The sequence below is a fragment of the Passer domesticus genome, chromosome 3, assembly GCF_036417665.1.
Source record: "Passer domesticus isolate bPasDom1 chromosome 3, bPasDom1.hap1, whole genome shotgun sequence".
Classification (NCBI taxonomy): domain Eukaryota; kingdom Metazoa; phylum Chordata; class Aves; order Passeriformes; family Passeridae; genus Passer; species Passer domesticus.
Window position 1 is genome coordinate 91,531,099 of NC_087476.1, and position 19,169 is coordinate 91,550,267.

At 39.4% G+C, this 19,169-nt stretch overlaps 4 long non-coding RNA genes across 5 annotated transcripts; 1 reads left to right on the top strand and 3 right to left on the bottom strand.

The window, feature by feature from the left end:
• Positions 1–230: 230 nt before the first annotated feature.
• Positions 231–2,809, bottom strand: LOC135298190 (uncharacterized). Of its 2 annotated transcripts, none has more exons than XR_010360190.1 (2): positions 2,745–2,801; positions 231–559 (listed from the first exon to the last, which is right to left on the bottom strand). It is a non-coding gene; the product is annotated as an uncharacterized LOC135298190 (long non-coding RNA). The 2 variants fall into 2 exon arrangements; XR_010360189.1 differs by lacking the exon at positions 231–559 and adding an exon at positions 2,276–2,642 and having other exon boundaries at positions 2,745–2,809.
• A 48-nt stretch (positions 2,810–2,857) lies between these two features.
• LOC135298189 (uncharacterized) lies at positions 2,858–10,100 on the top strand. The gene is made up of 4 exons (XR_010360188.1): positions 2,858–2,903; positions 7,507–7,558; positions 8,060–8,185; positions 9,984–10,100. It is a non-coding gene; the product is annotated as an uncharacterized LOC135298189 (long non-coding RNA).
• Positions 9,583–10,886, bottom strand: LOC135298188 (uncharacterized). Its single transcript, XR_010360187.1, has 3 exons — positions 10,843–10,886; positions 10,658–10,744; positions 9,583–9,712 (listed from the first exon to the last, which is right to left on the bottom strand). It is a non-coding gene; the product is annotated as an uncharacterized LOC135298188 (long non-coding RNA).
• A 7,639-nt stretch (positions 10,887–18,525) lies between these two features.
• Positions 18,526–19,122, bottom strand: LOC135298186 (uncharacterized). Its single transcript, XR_010360184.1, has 2 exons — positions 19,056–19,122; positions 18,526–18,821 (listed from the first exon to the last, which is right to left on the bottom strand). It is a non-coding gene; the product is annotated as an uncharacterized LOC135298186 (long non-coding RNA).
• Between the last annotated feature and the right edge of the window lie 47 nt (positions 19,123–19,169).

Consider the following 19,169-nt stretch of genomic DNA (forward strand, 5'->3'; position numbering starts at 1 on the left):
ACACATATTTACCAAACATAAACGTGTCTTTCCCTGATGGTTATAGTGTTGGGAACTGTACATATAAACAAAAATAAAATTGTCATTTTTGCATTTAAGTTTTGGTTAGATTATATGACATAACTGGATTAAAAATCACACCTTTAAATGCTGGTTCAGGTGTTGAGGTCAGGAGAATTTCCAAGGGAATTGATCCGTCTCTTTGGATAAATGCAGTAGAGATAAAGAACTGGCAAATAGCAGCCACTGATGTGGTTGTTTAATAAGTGGATTTAAATGTTTCTGTCCAATTTGTCTCTAAGATATATACTTATCTTTTGTCTTCCCACCACTTTTGGGTAAGTGGCAGTCCCAGCAGACTGAGAAGGGGTGTGGTGCACAGGAGCTGTGTGTGCTGAGTGTCTGAGTACACACTGCTGGGGAGAGCTGCTCAGGTGTCTGTGTCATCAGACAATTCTTTCTTCTAGGGAAAGGCAGCAAAACAGAAGACCATGGTGCTCTTTTTGCTAGAAGTCCACTTTTCCCTGCTTCCACTGAAATGACTGTCAGCTGCTGTTGACTTCAGGGGAATGAGAATGAAGTCCCATGTGACAAATATTAAAATGATGGTAGTCCAAGACTTCTGAGTTTTATAGGAATGCAATTATCTTAAATATGGGCTGTTACTACCACCAGAAAAAAAAAAACAACCCAAACCCAACCAACCAAAAAAGGGGAGGGATGCAATTACCCAGAGAGCAAGTGGCATGCTTTTCATTGATTAGACTGTCCTGTTCGATTAAATTCCTCAGTATTTTTAATTTTCTAGGCCTAATTGCTGCCTTACATTTTTCTTGGGTCCCTTTGTTCTAATTCATCTGCTTTCAGGTCCAGATTTATTTTTTCAATCCATTCAGATTCTCCACAAACTTATCCTGTCATTCTGTGTTTTGTCTCTCTCTACAGATGGTTATTTGACAGAAAGTTTCCATTGACTCCAGAGAATGAGTCCTGTAAATACCGTTTGTGGTTCTCAGATGGAGTAGTTGCAAAATGGAATTGATTAAAAGGTCAAAAAGCATTACTGTTGCAATGTCTGAATTGCTCCATCAAAGTGTTAGTGGGACAAATGTGTGCAAATTCTTGCATCAGACTAATCTGGATTTAAAAAATTTCTTTGATATCAGCTTTCTGATGTTTCCCAACAAGAGAGACAAGCTAGAAACTAGTGTTTCCTCTTATACTATTGTCAGTCAGTAGTAACTCTGGAGGTAATGAAGTTCCCTTAGTCAGAGTTACAGTATTTATACAGGATTTAGAGTCAGTATGTAATCTATTTTTAAAACTCTGGAAATTCTAAGTGGTTCAAAGTAGCAGTTTTGAAAACAATAATTTCATTAGTATATCTAGTTAAGAATTCCTGCAGAAAGTGGAAGTAAGAAGTTATTTTCTACAGTGAGAAGTGATCTTTTCTACAGTGATTCTTCTGTAGAAAGACGAGAGCGTACCTGGTCTTTCTACAGGAGAATCACAGGATTCTACAGGAATTACAGAAATCTACAGGATTTCTACAGGAGCCAGTGAGCATCAGTAATCCCAGACCTGTTACTCATAAAGTAAATGACACAGGAGAAGAGGTGGGTGTATTAACAGAAGGCCAGCAAAGTCTGAAAGGTGGTGATACTAATTTATAAGGGTGTCATATATGGGGCTTGGCAAAAGGTTATTTCTTGGCAAAATCTTATTTCCACAGGAGCCTTTACTGTCTTTTTATCTAGCCATCCTACAGGATGTAAATTTGCTCTGCACTACTTAAAAAACATCCCACAAAGAGTTATTGGCTCCTGGCTATCTGCACTGAATCTTGATGGAGACAACATAATTATAATTTTCTTGCCAGCTAGGTAAGCCCCATGCACTGCCTCCTCCTTGGGGTTTTTCCAGCAGCAAATGTCAGTGAGCTGAATTGAACAGTCCTTGGTAAAACACAAACCTTTGCTCCACAATGAAAGCAAAGCCTCAGTGTGTATAACTTCTGTGTCCCTCCTCTCACTTGAGAGCAGAGAGAGGTAATTTATGTCTGTCTGCAACATCTTTTGTGAACTTGAACTAAGCCTCAAGAGCCTAAATAGGGAGCTGTTTCTACTTTTTGTTATCTGCTCTTGTGAACGGAGAGCTTATTTTGGGATGTAGTAAGTCACTTTGGCTCACTCCTGGTCTAGGTAGGCAATCAATGGGCAAGAAGATTGTACACAAATTCCTTGTAAAGTTTGTATGTGTCCTGGGTGGACTCAAGAACTGACTTAAAATTTACTTAAAATTCTCATTGCAGATTCACAGGAGAGTTGAGGCTGGAAGGGACCTGGGGAGGTCACCTGGCCCAGCTTTCCTATTCAAGCAGAGCCAATTGCCCAGGACCATGTCCAGAACGCTTCCACGTATCTCCAGTGAGGGAGGCTCCACAACCTCTCCGGGCAACCTGTGCCAGAGCTTTTTGCCTCACAGCACAAAAGTGTTTCCTGCTGTACAGAGGAAACCTCTCGTGTCTCAGTTTGTGCCTGTGTGCCTCCTCTCCTTAACTGGGCACCACTAGGAACACCTTGGCTCCACCTCCTTTGTGTCCTCACTACAGGTATTTATGAACACTATTGAGGTCTTTCTTCCTGCAAAACAATTTCAAAGCAAGTAGGTTTTATGAGGGAAAATAATTTTGCCTACAGATTTGAACAAAGCTGTTTTTGCATGAATCCTGGGAGTAGCTATACCTGTAGGATGTGTCATTGGTGCCTAACCTCCACTCTGTCTTCTGGAGCCCCCTGCAGACCTGCCTTTCATCACAAAGGAGCTTGTTGCTGCATGGACAGCAGGGCTGGCTGGCACATGCAGTTTGAGCCACAAATCTGAGGCACGTTGTCACATAGAGGGTGAGCGGAAAGATGGCAAGAGCAGCCAACAAGCACTGAATTATTTTGTGTGACTAGAAAGTGGTGATGTGCCAGATGAACTGTTGTGGTGGGCAGATGGCAGCCTGTGAGCCTGGGGCCTTATTGAACCAGACATAAGACCTTGTTTCTTGAACAGTGAGAAGTATTCAACACATCCTCTGGAAACATTTAGGGATTGCTGGTGTTATTGCAGTTTATCTAAATTATTTGGATAACAGAAAGTATTTGCAGAGAAATGTGACTTTGCATAATCTTAAAGCAGTATGTAGAGACAGCAGAAATTCTGCAGTTCCGTGGAACAGGAAAATCAAATTGTAAATGTCAGGACCGTCTGCATCTGTATTTTGCAGTGTCTAGTGAAATGATAGATTGCAAATGTCAAAGGTAGAACACACTACTATATAATCCTCTAGAACACTTTTAGTTTCTCATGACAATTAATTCACCATTCTTCTAGAACAGACTATTATTTCCTAGCAACAATTGTGATTTCTCATATAGTACTATTGCTTCAACAAAAGCTCCTTTGGATGAGTGCAGGATTGTAAAGTAGCACATTGCCAAGTTAGGAAATAGATCTTTTTCAAAATAAAGTCCTATAACAGGAGAAAATAAACACACAATATAAAGGAGGCATAGAGGTTCCCCAAATTCAGTGGAGAGGAAGAGAAATCTTTGTCTTTTGTGTTTTTTCCTGCCTACTAAGAAGAGCTGTACACAAAAGCTTCCCCTGGTCCCTTTGGTCTGCTGTCACTACTATGCACTTGGGTCAGGTCTGCTCTTACCTGGTGGCCTGAATGTTCACACTAATTCCTGGCTGGAACCTGGCTGGTCTCAAAAAAATCTCAGGGTCTGCCCAACTGATGGGCAGTGTTCCTGCATGTGTTCTTAAGGTGCAAGTCCTTGCTTTATTTTAACCCTGTTTCACTTTCCTCTTCAAATTTAAATCTGCTCCCTTGGTTTTAGTGTGAGGACTTGAATTTAGGAAATAAAAATACAAGCAGGTAGACAGGCAGTGCTCTGTGATGTGAGTGCTGAAGCATGGCTGTCATCCCTCCAACTCACCTGCTGAAACAGCTCTGGTGGCTCTCAGGTACCACACGTGGCTGTCATGGCTTTGCCAGCAGTGTTGGTCTGGCTTGGTACTATTCATGTTCTGTTTTTGTTTTGGCAAACTTCTCACACTTTCCTGAGGAAGGAACATATACAAGGGAAGCAAAGCAGTGAATTCAAGAGCATGGAGCTGCTGAAAAACAAGGTTCACTTCCCCCTCCCCTATGATAACAATGCTGTGAGTAAAGCTTCATCACCAGTGTTATGTACAGCAATTGCAGCACAGGGCTGTCAGCTCTCATTATTTAGAAACTCAGCAAATGGATTGCAATCCTTCTTCAAACAATCCTCTGAATGCAGGCTGTTGAACAGAACAAAGGCACCAGTGCAGCTAGAGTCTGTCACATAGTTTGAATTGAAGCAATCATCTTTCCCCCCTCCCCTTGCAGCATCAAGGAGTGTCAGTGTTGGTGCACGACCATGGAATTGAAATGCAAAATAAACATGCTGCTTTTTTTTTTTTTTCTTTTGAGTGGAAGTTTAGAACTGTTTAGTTGGCCCAGGGCAGAAGTAAAATATTCAGTTAAGAATAAGCCTCACAAATACAAAAATATAAGGCAGACTATAGCATGTAGTGGACAGTTTAACCTGTTTTTTGGGTTTACACTGTGTCATGGTATTCTGTGAAAATTCCAGTAGCAACATCAAGTCTGTTTAATGGAAATTCCTGTCATTTTGTAGAGCATTTGTAGTAAATTACCAGACTAGGAGTACCCACACATTGGAATATTTAATTCTTATGATGCGCTACTATCATTATGGGTCTTTTAATATTTCATCAATGACTTGCCATATATAAAATGAAGCAGCAGTAAGATAGAATTCCTTTAGAATTCCTTTTGGCCATAAGAGGGCAATGGCTACAGAAATCCATCTTTCAGCATATAGAACTAACTTACAAATGAATATAATAATTTCTTTTTGAAAGCTAATTTTTGTTAAATGTGTGCTAAACAGCACTGGAATCGCTGTCCCTAAAATATGCTCTGTGTGACCCAAATACAAGACTGTTTACAACTAGTTTATAAAACCTGTAGATATTTTGCTTCTGTGGGACTTCTGCGCTTAGTAGTACTTAGCTCTACTGTTTGCTTTTGGTCTTCTGCTTAGGGATTGTGTAGAGCCTAAAACATTTAAAAATAAAATTTAACGGAAAGCGTCTATTTGCTAACAGTGTCACCTTCTTACAGTTCTAATTTATGATTAAAGATGTGAGAAAACCACTCTGCATATAAAATCCTTTGCTGTCACATTGGTGCCAGTACTGTCTACATGCTGCCTTTACAAGCTTCTTTTCCAATTTGCAGATTGGCAGATATAGTTTGTCCTTTCCAGTGTCAGGGACAAGAGCTGGTGGGTATGAAATAGGACCATGTTTGTGTTTGGAAAAAGTAAAGAATTTTTTGCTTAGGAAATGTTCATTTTTAAGTAAAAATGAGAAGAAAGCTGAGTTAAGAATAATAGAAATAATTCTTGAGTTTTAAAAACATGAAGACCACCTTATTAAAAAAATAAATACTCCTTTTGAGTTGCAGAGTATACCTTCCTTTTATTGCTCTGATGATGCATGACAATTTTTTTCTCTTATGATACACTTTTATCCCTACATAGTCTTATACTGCTCTCATAATGCATGATGCTGCAATTTCTTTCCCCGATGACACACTTTTGTACTGACTTATTCATGTGTCTGGCAGAATATGATGTAGAATACAATTTTATATTTATGACTAAAAGTTAAGTTTTAGTTCTTCATATACTGCCCTCTCTAAGGTGTCACATTCAATCAATAAGGCTATGAACAAGTTGCTTCAAGCACATATTCTTTTTTTCTAGACTTATTTACTTTTATTTTGGTGAACAAGCTAGATAGGGTAGTTTAAAACTCAAGCATGGACTCATTTTCTGCAGGTCAGCTTGTAATAAAAAAATGTTTAACTTGTTAGAGAGAGGAACATCAATGAAAGTTAAGGGGATTCAGAAGTCTAGAAAATTATTTTTATTAATCTAAAATGGCATATATATGCTCTCTCACATGTTTATCCTGTTTCTAAACCAACTAAATACTAATGAGGAGAATAAGAGTGACATCCAAGGATGCTCGCTTTTGTCTCTTCCACATCACTTTTGTGAGGTAAAAACCCAACAGATATGCAATGCCATCATAGGCACCAGAGACAACAACGTGAAATACATAATAAAAATTCTCAGTTTATTAGATTTGTCCTTCTGTGATTAAAAACATATCTTAACAGCAGACATCTGTTGGACAACTTAGAGGGTTCCTTTTTGTCTTGGTATGTGAGAAAATCCTGCAGGCTGTATCGCTCAGCCCTGCTAGACCCCGGCTTGTTGCGGATGCACAGGAAATGAAGCATATGCTCAGTGGTGGAGCTGTAATAACATGCAAGTTTGGTGTAATCTGTTGAAAAGAAAGAGTGTCATTCCTTATGATGTGCTCTATGGAAAGGAAAAGGGGGGAATGCCAGGAGCCTTCTTTCCTCACCTGATCTCATGTGATACCTCTGGTTGGTTGTGTCAAGTTTGACAGAAAAAATAAGTCAAACATAAGCAGCATGCTAAAACCAAAATAATTTTGCCTCTACATCTTTTAAGCCTTGCACTGTGGTTATTGCATGGAAAGATCACTGTAAACAGGGAAATGCTATGGAGTAGAGCACCACTCTCACTAATTTTCACAAGCTAGATTTTTTTTCCACTCAGTAAACATGTGTCCTTCAGGTTTTCTTAAATGGGGTACCTCTTTCCTAAGTAAAAGTATTTTTCTTCCTGTGGGCCCAAATAACTCATCTTTTGAAAGGTGACTGCTTTGAAGCCAAAAGAACAAAATGGCACCATGGGCTGCCAGCATGCAGCAGGTTTTGTTTGTGTGTGCTTTCAAAGCTAAAAGGAACTTCACTGTTTTAACAAAGTGTTTCAGGGCCAGCTTTGTGTTTTGCAAGTAAGTATGCAATGAAGCCCATGAGAGAGTCACCAAGGACATAATATTTATTTACATGCCCATGGTTCATCTGAAATTTGAGTGCTACAAAGCTTTCAAAACAGATATAAAGGTAGATTTTCAAAATCTGGAAGATTCATATGAATAAAGACGTCCTTGAACCAATGGCAGAGAAGGCTTAAATCTTCATGTTTCAGGACACAAAATAAACTCTATGGAATTTTAGGAAGGAATCTTGAGTCTAAATATACAGTTTCCTGCTGAGACACTGGGGTCTTTCCCCTCAAATCCAAGTCAAAGAATGACTGTGAAAGAGCAGTAAACTATTTTGATATGCTGTGTTGATTACCACAATTGTATCTCCATGTATATCCAAGACGATGTTCATAAATATATCCAGTCCTTGCTGAAAGCCTGGGAGCTGCAGGAAGTACTGAAGGCTTTCTACAGTGAATATTATATTATCAAAGCACTAAGATTCTGAAATTGGGCTTTGTGCCTTTCCAGGACGTCGGCAGCAGCTGAGGTTAGGCCTCTGGAGCTCAGGTCTGGCATCAAGGTAATGTGATCAATACTAGGAAATGCAGAAATGAAAGTACATGCTGGGCACTTATCAGTCTCCTCAAGACCAATGATTATCACTGCAAAAATCAGAGTTAAGGAAGTACCAAATAAGTGGTGGCTTCTTAATTTCTTGGCCTCCTCAAGTTGACATTGGACACCTATTGGCAGAACAGAATGTGATGATTGCAGCTGGGTTAATTTTACATGCTGTGGTCTGCCTGCTTTAGAGAACATGGAATTCAAACTGCAGGATTCTAGGACACTTTCTAGTTCTTTATGGGTAGGAATGAGAGAGGCCTAAGAGATTGCCCTCCCTGGCTCCCAAGAGTTAATTTGAACAGGAATTTCAGCTGGATTCACTCTGTTGGCTGTATCTAGTCTGAGTGATAGAGAAATTCCTTAAAGCTAAGCTGTGAGTGTAACGTGAAGAAAAGTCAACATGTGCTGTGAGAAATCAGGGATGTCTTTTTCCAGTGTTTTACTTGGTATGTTGTAGGAATGAAGAGTTTTCTTCCTGAGACAGCGCAAGTGGCCTGAGAGCATGCATGACAGCTGGCTTTAGAGCTTGGCAAGGAGTGAGTGAAGAAGGTTGAGAAATTCTCCTCTGGGAAGTGTTGAAAAAGTGAGTAATACCTAGCCAGTTTGGAGAAATTCTGTCTGATTTATAGGTCACAGGACAGGAGCTCCTTTGGGTTGTGTTCTACTGAATTGCATTAACTGAAAGGAGCTTATTTTTTATAAGTTTGGGAACGTTTCTTTTACTAAAGTTTTCAAAACAAGTGTTTGATAGCTAACCCACAACTTCTATAAGTGGTACCAGTAGTTTTCCATTGACAAGATTTCCTTTTCCCACATTTTTGTTTAATTTTCTCAGTGTCTAACCAAGCAGGTAAATTATTTTGTGTATAAGAAGTATATTTTTCCTAAAATTAAGGCCTTTGATAATGTTAGAGTTCTGACAAATTTTACTAACTGTATATGTTACCTGATGTCAAAAACACCCCACCTTTTTTTTTAACAGCTACAGCTAAAACTGATTTTTATTGCTATTTTAGTCCAAATACATATTACTGACTCAGTGAATCAAGATAAAACCACAATCTACAGTTGCTTCTTTAACAAATACCAGATTGGGACCGTCATTTACTCACTCATGGACTTTTTTGGCTTCTTTCTATTTGATGTTTACCAGCAATTAACAAAAAAGTCTAGAAGAAGCTTATGCTTGATTTCTTGATTTTGGACCTTTGACAAATCTAACTATATTCTGATAAGGAAGATTTGAAGGTATGTACCTAAGTTTTATATTTTCAAGTAAAGCTGTGAGGATAGACATAACAGTCACACAGCACAGAGGTCCTGCTTTCTGATGCAGTCACAGTAAAGATGAAAATCTCAAAGTCTCTTGATCTATAGAATTTAGAAGGTATCTCACAGGAACTCTTCAGTAAAATCAGGAATTGCTTCTGCTCCTTCAAACTCTGACTACCATGAAAATGTTTATTTTTGACTTTGCAGTTCACTAAGTTATTTCAGGGGATTTTCCCAGTGTAAGGAAAAAGTTGATCCTGAACATATTTTTGTAGTATCATTATTTCCATTACAGAACTAGAAAGTTCTTTTTTTTTTTCTTTTTTTTTTTCCCTGGAAGGGGAAAGCCCCCCGCTTTTTGGTGTGCCTCCTGATTTCTAATAATACCACAGACTTCTTTGCCTTGCAGTGAACCACTTCCACAAGGAGATTGCCACATCAGATTATATGAGTTTGCTTCATTTCCAGGCACTGCTATTTAATATACATCTGCTATGTAATAGATGCAGCAAACTGAAATGATTTTCAGTTGGGTTAGTCTTTATTGGATCTGACCTCTGGTCTAGGAGGTGAAGGGAGAGTGGAAAATGAAAGCTGATTTGGTATTAGCCCACTATTCATATTAGAAAAAGTAAATGCTTTTGCGGTTTTCCTTACAGAGGTGTCTTTATTCATTTGACATGCCTTTAATAACTAATTCTAGTTGTCTGGTTGCCAAGATAGATTTCCTACAGGCAGACTTAAAAGTGATTTTGTCCTCTTTGAATGCATGGCTTCAAATGATCCCAGAACAGCAAACATTAAACTTCCCCCTAGACCCTGAGATTTTTCTGAAGCACTGTAATAACATAAAAGGATAAGACTATTAGAAAAAAATAAATAAATGAATTAAGCATTCTTCATATGATATGAGCAGGACTATAAAACTCCTTGTTTTTCCATGCAAACTAATATCTCTTTTCTACTGTTGGCCATATGCTGTGGATTTCTCACAATTCCCATTTTATGGATTTTGGTATCATCATTCATAATTGCCTGGGAATGAGAAAGTTTTGTAGGCTTCATCTGAAAGCAAGGTGCCAACAGAGCTCAACTTTTTTCTTTCACAGATTGCTTTGTCAGTGTTTTTTACTCATATTATCACAGAGCTTTAAATGAGTATCCAGCGTACATGCATCTATGTATCAGGTATGTCTGTGAGCATATGTAAACTGGCATGGGAGCTGTGAAGTAGGATGCCTTCCTTGTCCTTTAACTGGGCTGTGCATGTTAAGATATTAAAAGCAATTTTAAAACTTGGCTTCATACAGAGCCAAGTTGAGTTTGGGTCTGCTGGTTGCTTAGAGAAAGAGCATGAGAAAGAATATTATCATTTCCAGGCATGAACTCACACTCTCAAGGGATGTATCTGCTATGGGGCTGTCTCAATGAATTTTGAGTTGCTAGGTCAAAATTTGAAAACTGTCTCTCTAGTGCACTGATAGCCAAAATCCACCTTTTCTTTGAGTTGCTGAAATCAAATAAGATATTAATCATGGGTAATTGCTACAAAGTTTTTTACCTCAGCTGAGTCTTAAATCAGCTTGGTTTGGTAATAAACAGAAACAATCCTTCAGCTGAGAAGGACTTGGACAGACTTCATTTTTTAGCTGAGGCTCTGGGTGTTGTGCTTTCTGGCCAGGTCACCCAATTCAGTGCAAGGAGTTTCAACTCTGTCCTGCATTGCATTGAGTGAGCAGACAACTGCCTACCTGTCCTTGAAGTTGAATTGTTTAATTGTTACCTTGTGAAAGGTGGTTTCATAGGACGCCACATACTCTTCCTCCCAGGCCATGCCCACCAGCTATTTCTCCATTGCTCCTTTGACACTCTTTAAGCAGTGTTGAAAAGATCAATATGTTTTGATGTAACAGATCACAGCAATAGTTGTGAAGTGCTCATGCATTTTCATTTCACTGTAGAAAATACCTTGTGCATGAGCCTTGGGTCTATCCCATTTAGCTTTCGGAGTGGTTACATCACAGTGGCAGCTCAACAGCATTATGTGATTGGTTTGAAACCTGGGTCCATAGAAACAACCAAAGGGGACAAATTTCTGGCAGCTGAATGCTCCGCTAACATCAGAAGTTCTTGTTAATTCTCCTTTAATATACTATATTACATCTGATACAAAACAATTTACTTACTTTTGAGTGACCTCAGTTGGGACATCAAAGCCTTCTGACATGCCATTCTACACTTCTGTACTGCCAGTACCATGGTCATCAGGAAATTTTGTCAGCACAGTTTCAGGGTTGAAGCCATGGCTATAAATATCAAACATGCTCAGTCCCAACTGTAAACAACTCCCTGAGTAGCCATGAGTGGGCTCCAATGGAGCTGATAACATTTCTCAGCTACTCACTACTGTTAGCCTGGTCCCTTTCACTCTGGTGTTTGTTGTGGGCTTTTGGTTTGTTCAGGTTTTGTGTTTTCTGTCAATTTTTCTAATGATTTAGTGTCTCTCATGGTACTGAACCTGTACAGAAGCATAGATAAGTGAGACTGGTTTACTTTCTAAATTAAGTCACAAGGTCTGTCCAGATGATCTGCCTTTGGTAAAATCATGTTGCACATTTCCTATATAACTGTGAGTCTATTGTTTTTGTTAAAAATCTGTGGCTTACTTGGTATCCATGGACTAGTGAAGTTCAGGACTACTGTATGACTCAGTTCCCCTGAAAACTCTCAGTGGATCAGAAATCCTGTGGCATAAATTAAATTTAATTTTGAGAAAAAACACAAAGTCATGCTAGACCTCCTTTGCTGCAAAAGCAGGGGGTTTTCCAGTGATAAGATGAAGTGTTCTAGAAACAGCCTGCAGCTTATAGAATTACCCTGCCAAAATGAAACTATGAAAGCCAACAAGCACACTACAAACCTGCTTAAGGAATTGTAATTTTAAAAGCAGAACAGTTGTTTGAAATGCAAATAAATATTTTGGAAAGTTTCTAAATAGTATTGTGTTATTTTTACAGGACACTGATTCTCACGCCATGGAAGTTATAGCCATTTAATTGTATTTTATATGGTACCAAACTTTCTGCCAAAATCTGGTGTTGGAATGTTTTTCGTTGTTACGGGTCTATCAACATTACATCATTTACTGACTGCATCATGTGTGACACACATGTCTGTGCTTAACCTTTACAGTTGGGATATCTGAGCCTGCTTTAATCAAATGTTACACTGCCAAATGGGTGTTATTCTTTAAAGCTTCCTTGCTGAGGAAATAGAACTGAGTTTTTGTATGCCCACCCATTAGAGGTTGATATCAAATTTAAAAGAACTTAATTAGCAACAAATTGGCATTTAGTAGAGCCCAAAATTTAGGCTTGGTTGCCTTTTTTCTATTAACTAAACCTTTGTTTCTATAGCAAGCATACAAAAGCTATGGACTGGAAAATGCATGTCCACACTCTCAGGAAACCAGTAAGTCTTCTTTGCAGAAAGAAAAATGGAGAAATGCTGGAGTTGTTCAAATGCAAAAATTCTTTCCCCTTAGAGGTGTCTGAGGACACCCCCAACACACTCTGCCTGTTCTCACTGCTATTGATCTTGCCTCTTCAAACAGCCCTTTCAGTGTTGGGGGGGCAGGCAAAGCTTTGGGGTTGGATTTCGCACCCCTCAGGGTAAGTGAGAGCAAGATTTGCTCAGTTGTTGAACAGCACAATGTAGCTATCAGTAACCTGCCCCACAGGGGCCTTTCTTCTGGAATCCCTTGATTAACCTGATGACTGTTTCTCCATTCTGAGCTTTAGGTGGTAACTTAGGCCGCAATTTATATCATCTTTTGGAAAACCCACATACCTTAGAGGGTTTCTTTGCTGAATATGACTGTCAGTACTGTGGGAGGAGATGATCTTTATGAGCATCTTTCAGAACAGGAGCAAATAATAACCTACAAAAGAAAAGCTTAGGAAACCCTCTCCTTCCTCTGTCTTTGCTCAGCCTACCCAGCTGTTTGTCGACTGTGAAAGACATGCACAGAGCAAAGACTCTCCTAAAATGCAGATGCGAGACTGTGGTGGGATCCCACCAAGTTGCTACTTCCATTGCTTTCAGTAACGTTCAAAAAGTAGTGTGGATGGCAAATCCCAGGCCAGGACTTGCTCCTGGGGGTGGCAGCAGCTGTACTGGAAGGACACGGAGATGCCCCTGGATGTGGCGCTCATGTGGGCTCGTGTGGGGCAGAGCTCCAAGGGCAGCAAAAGGGGCTCTGCAGGGCAGTTCCGTCAGTCTCTGAGGCAGCAGAATAAAGCCACTGATCTCAAACTGATTTCACCTGCCTGAAGTAGGTACTATATATAAGTATGTTGCAGGGTTTGAGCTAAAGGTTCAGTCCTGGTGTTGGTGAGACCAGCAGAGACACCTCACACAGTTTCTTAAACAAAAAAGCACCAGAAAATTGTTCACATCCAGCTTCTACTGCTCTGTGCCAGTGGAAATACAGCCTTCAGGAAGGTCAGTTCAAATCTGGTGTGATACAAATGGAGACAGTAATTTATTTGCTTGTCTGGATCCTAGAAAATTCTTTGCATCAAAGACAATATAGAGATACCCATCTCAAACTCTGTTTTCCCAGAAAACAAGGAAGACAGGACAAGGGTAAACTATTAACTTAAAGATCCTCTCTGGACCAAGGGTGGTTGGTTTAAAAAAATAGAGATTTTAAGCAACACTGTAAGAATATATTTTTTCCCAGAGTGTGTATTTCTAAATATTAAGCATTAATTGATAATGACTGTTACCTATGAACCTGGGGGAAGCTAGAATTATTAAAGGGTGGGTTGTGGGGAGTTGTCTGGTTTATTGCTTGACTAATCAAAACATTTCTGTGCCTAACTATTCTCAATGACTAAGCCTGTATGTGAGTTAAAGACTTAAAAATTATCTGATTTGCAGCTCTTTTCTATTTCATTTTGTAGGTAGTGTAAGTGATTCTATGTCATGAGAAAATGTATACAACACTGATAAATCCATAAAGCATTTGACCTTTAATCAATCCTAATATTTGCAATCTACAGAGCCTTCTTAAATGCCTGTAACCTTGGCCCTTCCACTTCCATTCATCACAATTAGTGTTTGAGCTGTCTGATGCAATGCACAAAGCATTGCATGTTGACATCCAATATTTTATCATTAATAAAATAAAATTTAAAAAAATAAAAGAAGTAAGAAACATTCCAAGTATTTCTGCTGGTTTGATATTTTCCAGTGCAGTGCCAGGAGAGGAAAAGGGACAGTTGTGATTTATGTTAGTGCTAGCAGACATTGTTAATTAGTGTTTACTGTTAGCAGAATGTAGATGTAGTTGGCTCTCCAAACAAGTTGATTCTTGAAGTTACGCTAATTTTCAGTGATTGTTAACCTTTTCATACTGAGAATACTGTTTGTAAAATCCTTAGGTAAACAGTATGGATTGGATTTTAAACAAGAGTTTAAGGAATCTGGAGCAGGAGCATGTAGGAATTATATGGGAGCTTTGGACCAAACCATGCAGGTCTCATTCATGCTATGATACATGAGTTAATGCTAGTAGGATTGTTACAAGAAAACTAACATTTTCTCCTATGCCCCAAGACTTTTATTATTGTCTTGATCAAAGAACACTGCAGTGATGGATGGAAATACTAACAAGATTTAGCCACAGAGAGGCTGGCTTCTGTAGACAGCTGAATGATTCAATGCAGAGAACACTGGACTCCTCATGAGGGAACTTGAAGTTATCCTCTGCATCCAGGCAGTTGCTTTATTTTTTTTTGGGCTAGCCTTTTACTCTTTGTGTGCTTTGTCAGTAAAAATTTAAAAACTTTTTTTCTTGGACAGTCTCTTTTCACACACGTTCCTGTGTCAAGTACAAAGAATAACACATTAGGATTGAGATAAGCATGATAAAAATAATATTACTGAAATTTCCTCTTGTAGCATTGTGTTTCACATCACCTACGATTCACAACTCCCATGAGGGAGTAGGTGCTGCCCAGGATTTTTGCTGAGATTGAACTTATATTTCTTTTGCCTTTGGAATGAAATATGAGTCCTTGGATCTCTGCTATATAAAAGCAACATTTGGATTGGTGTGTTATCATACAGCTAGTTGTCCAATTTCAGACCAGTAAAATGCTCCCCAGACCTCTCACACCCAGTACCAAAATACTCTTCCACTGGATTCATAGAAACATTTATGTTGGGAAAGACCCCCATCAACCCAGGACTGCTAAGTCCATCACTGAACATGTCCCCAGGTGGCACATCTATACATGTTTTGAATCCACCAGTGGTGGTGACTGCACCACTTCCCTGGGTAGCCAGTTCCTGTGCTTGACAACTCTGTCAGTGAAGGAATCTTTCCCAATATCCAATCTAGGAGTATTCTTTACATACACATATATATCTTCATGTGTACACTTTTATATATATGCATTTATATCTATATGTCTTTCAGAATAAAGAGGTATAATGACTATTTCAACATCAAAAGGTCAAAAGTGCAAAGAAATGGCAACATTAAAACTTTTAGACATGTAAGTTCCATCTTTACTGGTAGGGTTCTGTGTTCTCTTTCTCTAACTTGAAGATTTTGCTTAGCATAGTTTTTATAAGTCTTAACAATTTATTAGCAGGATTTATACTTTTAATGGAAATCATAAAAAAATGACATGGGAATATGATCTAAGTCTCCACTCTCCCCTAGTGATATTCCTCTTTTTTTTCCAGCTGTTTTGCCAAGGCAAATAATGTGATTATAACTGAGTACTGATGTGTAAGAATTACCATGATTGGCCTCTGCAATGCTGGATGGGAGAACGAGTATGAGTTCATTTTTACTGCAGTTACCACACAACTCTTTCTGCCTCTGCAGTTTTGTGGGTTTTTTGGTGGGTTTTTTTGGTCCTTTTTTTTTTTCCTGGTGGAATTTTCACAGGAATGCCATGGAAAAATTTACAGACTTTTTGGCCATGTTGACCACTAGCCTCCCTGACAGGACTCAGCCTGCTCCAGAGAGCTCAGGGATCACATCATTTGAGTGTGGGAAGTACGGGCTGTAGAATTATTGTACAGGGGGTACTCAAAGGCCAAAGCACCAGACCTTCAGTTCTACACAAAGGGGCTCTGAGAGAAAGCTGTAGGTGCAGAGGCTGACAAAATTAGTTCATTCTGCTCTCTTTTGTGGAACTATAGAATGCCAAAGGAGCTGATAACCTATTCATAAACAAAAATTGTGGCAGGAATTAAATTCTGCTGAGTACTGAATATCATTAACTCCCAGAAGAAAATGGCTAATCATCAGAACTCATGTTTTCTGCCATTCATGCAGAGAACATAAAGTTCAAGAGGTCCCAAAGAGCATCCATTTCCTTGACTCCATCTATGCACAAAAGCTCCATTGTGCAGATTTTGCACATTTTTATAAGGCTTAATCAGATAATATATGCAGCTTTGTTTCAACCTGGCATAAAATGCAGTGGCAAAGGTATCTGTCCCCATCTATAATGAGAAGGTTTTCCATGATGGAAAGTCTGAAAAGAGGTCACTTTAACAGCAATCCCAGGTATGAGACTGAAAATAGCTAAATTTAGGTTGGAAATAGTTTCACACTTTTGTGGAACAATTAGGTCATCTCCATAAAATGATGTAGGATGCTAGAAGTAGTCTCAGGTATTTACCAGCACACATCTGTTTTCAGACAGGGGCTAATTGTGTGGTTGGTCTAGGACTCTACTTGTGTTTCCATAATCCATTGCCCTGTGGATGGAAACACCTAAAAGCAGCTATTTTTTTATGATACCACCATACTGCTGGAGAGACTTTTACTGAAGATCTGACACATATTGAAGTGTTGTAATCTCTTCCTTCCTCTCTTTGACTTTACAGACACATATATCCTCTAAGAAACACTTTTATTAGTCCCATATTTTAGGGAAAAAGTTTTGCCAATATTGTGAATGAGTATTATTCCATAGCTTTTGATTGCCCAGCCTTCAATCTTCTGCTGAAACTTTTTTTTTGCAGCTCAATGTCAGAGATGCAGTGCTGGTGAGACTTGTCATTGGTCTATTGTACATGGAACACAGAACTGCTACTGTGGTGCTCATTTGTTGCTGCATGAAGTTCTGCCAGCTCTCCTGGCACAACTTCACGAGAGAGAGAGCAGATCTGTGAAAAATGCCACTGGAAGTGTTTATATGGGAAGTAAATAGATGGGGAATGAATCCTGCTGTCTGATACAATCCTCCATACAGGCAGATGTTATGATAGTGTATTTGAGCCTCTGCCTGCGGCAGCCATTTCCCCCAGAGGCCTCCTTCTTTTAAATCCCTTCCCCACAGCACACAGGAACTGTTCAGGCTGAGCCAGAGCTCCCTTTCTGAGGACATGAGAGTGGTCAGGAGTTTACTCCTCAGACAAGTGTTTGGGATGTTAATAATAGTGTTGCCTGAGTAAATGGAGAAAGGTTCATCTCTCACACTTGACTCTCTTCTGCCCTGAATGTATTTCCTTAGGGCTTGGAGTCAGCATCCGTTCTCTTCCCATTCTCTGCCTCCTGTTTCCTTTCATACCCAACACTCATTTGAAAGGGGCAGCCATATACAGACACTGGAACTGTTTATCTTTGTAGAGTGTGCATTATCTATGCTGTTCAGCTTTTTGCCTTAAATCTTTTGTGCCTCCTTTTTCTGAACTTGACTTTCTTCCTTGAGTCTTGTTGTTTAGCAGCCTTTTTATCCAGATGCTAAATTCAGAGCAGGTGACCTTTCCCTGCAACCATTTTCTCTTCCAGTCTGAGGTTTCCTGAGTTCACTGTCTTTTTATTTTTTTCCTAAAAAATCTCTTTTTTGGCAAGTCCTGAACCACCTTTTGGAAGTCACTGGCCTAGGTTATTCGTGAGTGCTCAGCAAATACATCCTAAGGTCAAAGTGTGGTTTCAGATCAAAGAAACCTGGTAGCATGGTAACAGTAATCCCTGAAGGTGGGCTGAATCATCTGTTACTGCATGAGCTTTCCATAGTTTTATACTGACTTTTCTCACTGCAGTTCTTTCTTTCAGTCTGAAAGTTTTTACAAGGGTCTGATTAAATATTATTCTTTCTGTGTATTCTGACTTGGGAGTTAGGGAGTCCTCCTTCCCCTCTTTTCTGCAAAGGGAAGGGAGAGGTAGAGAAGGTATATGTGACCTAGCAAGGTGGAAGTTTCTTTTGAAGCTGTTTATAGGTAAATGTTGTGGTATGTGAAAGTATTCTCCTGAAAATTCCTAAAAATTTGTTTATTGGTGTCTCTTGAAAACTTGGGAACTCTAAGGCAAAAGCATAAAAGTTTTTAGTCTGTAGGGTTCCTGGATTTGCCCTGTGGATTTGACAGTGCACACCACAACCAGAAGAGTTGTGTGGGTAATGATGCATCACATAGAAAAGACAGTAAAATAAGAATTTGTAGTTCTCTGCCAGGAATTAGCAATAAAATGAAATTTGCATCCAAGTTTCTGTGAGCAAAATGATACTGCTTTTTTTCCAATAGGTGAATCTACAGAGGCATTGTGGTTGTTCACATCCACACATCTTCATATATGGCAGCTTTATCATTGAAATATCAGCAGCTCAGAAACAAATATCAAAGTAAATACTTTTTCCTTCATTTTAGTTCAGTGAATTGTTAACAGCTGTTGCTTCCACTACAATTCTGTAACAGAAGAAGAAACTTCACGGTCTGAAGTCCAGCTCCTACGTCCAGCTCCTCTTTCCTTTATCAGAGGCTTATGACAGTGGCTTGTCCATATGTGGAGGTCCTTGAATTTCCTCCTGCTAAGCTCACAGAGCTACAGGGAGCCTGGGCTTGTATAGGTCTGTACCTTATATCAGCTTTACACGGCTGCTAAGTGACTGTGAAGCTCATCTCTACCTGCAGACCTTTGGACAAACATGCTGTGGCAGTCAATGCCCTTCACTTTTGAGGCTCCCACTGTGTTACGTGGTGTTGGGGAAGAGTGCAGTGCTTCCCAGGGGGAGCTCAGGGCAATGTGGAGCAACCCATTTGCCTTCTTTTGCCAACCCCCTGATGTGTTCAGTGGAATGGAATCCATTACTCAAGGGTTTCTTGGAGTACAGGACCATTACTCTCAGCCAGTATGTGCATTTACCCACCTTTCTCATGTCCCATGGTAGTGGCTCTGTGATTGGGAGGTTTGATGTTCCAGAAAAATTGTCAAAGTCATGTGCCATTGTGAGATCACACACCATAGAGTCATGAGCTGTGAA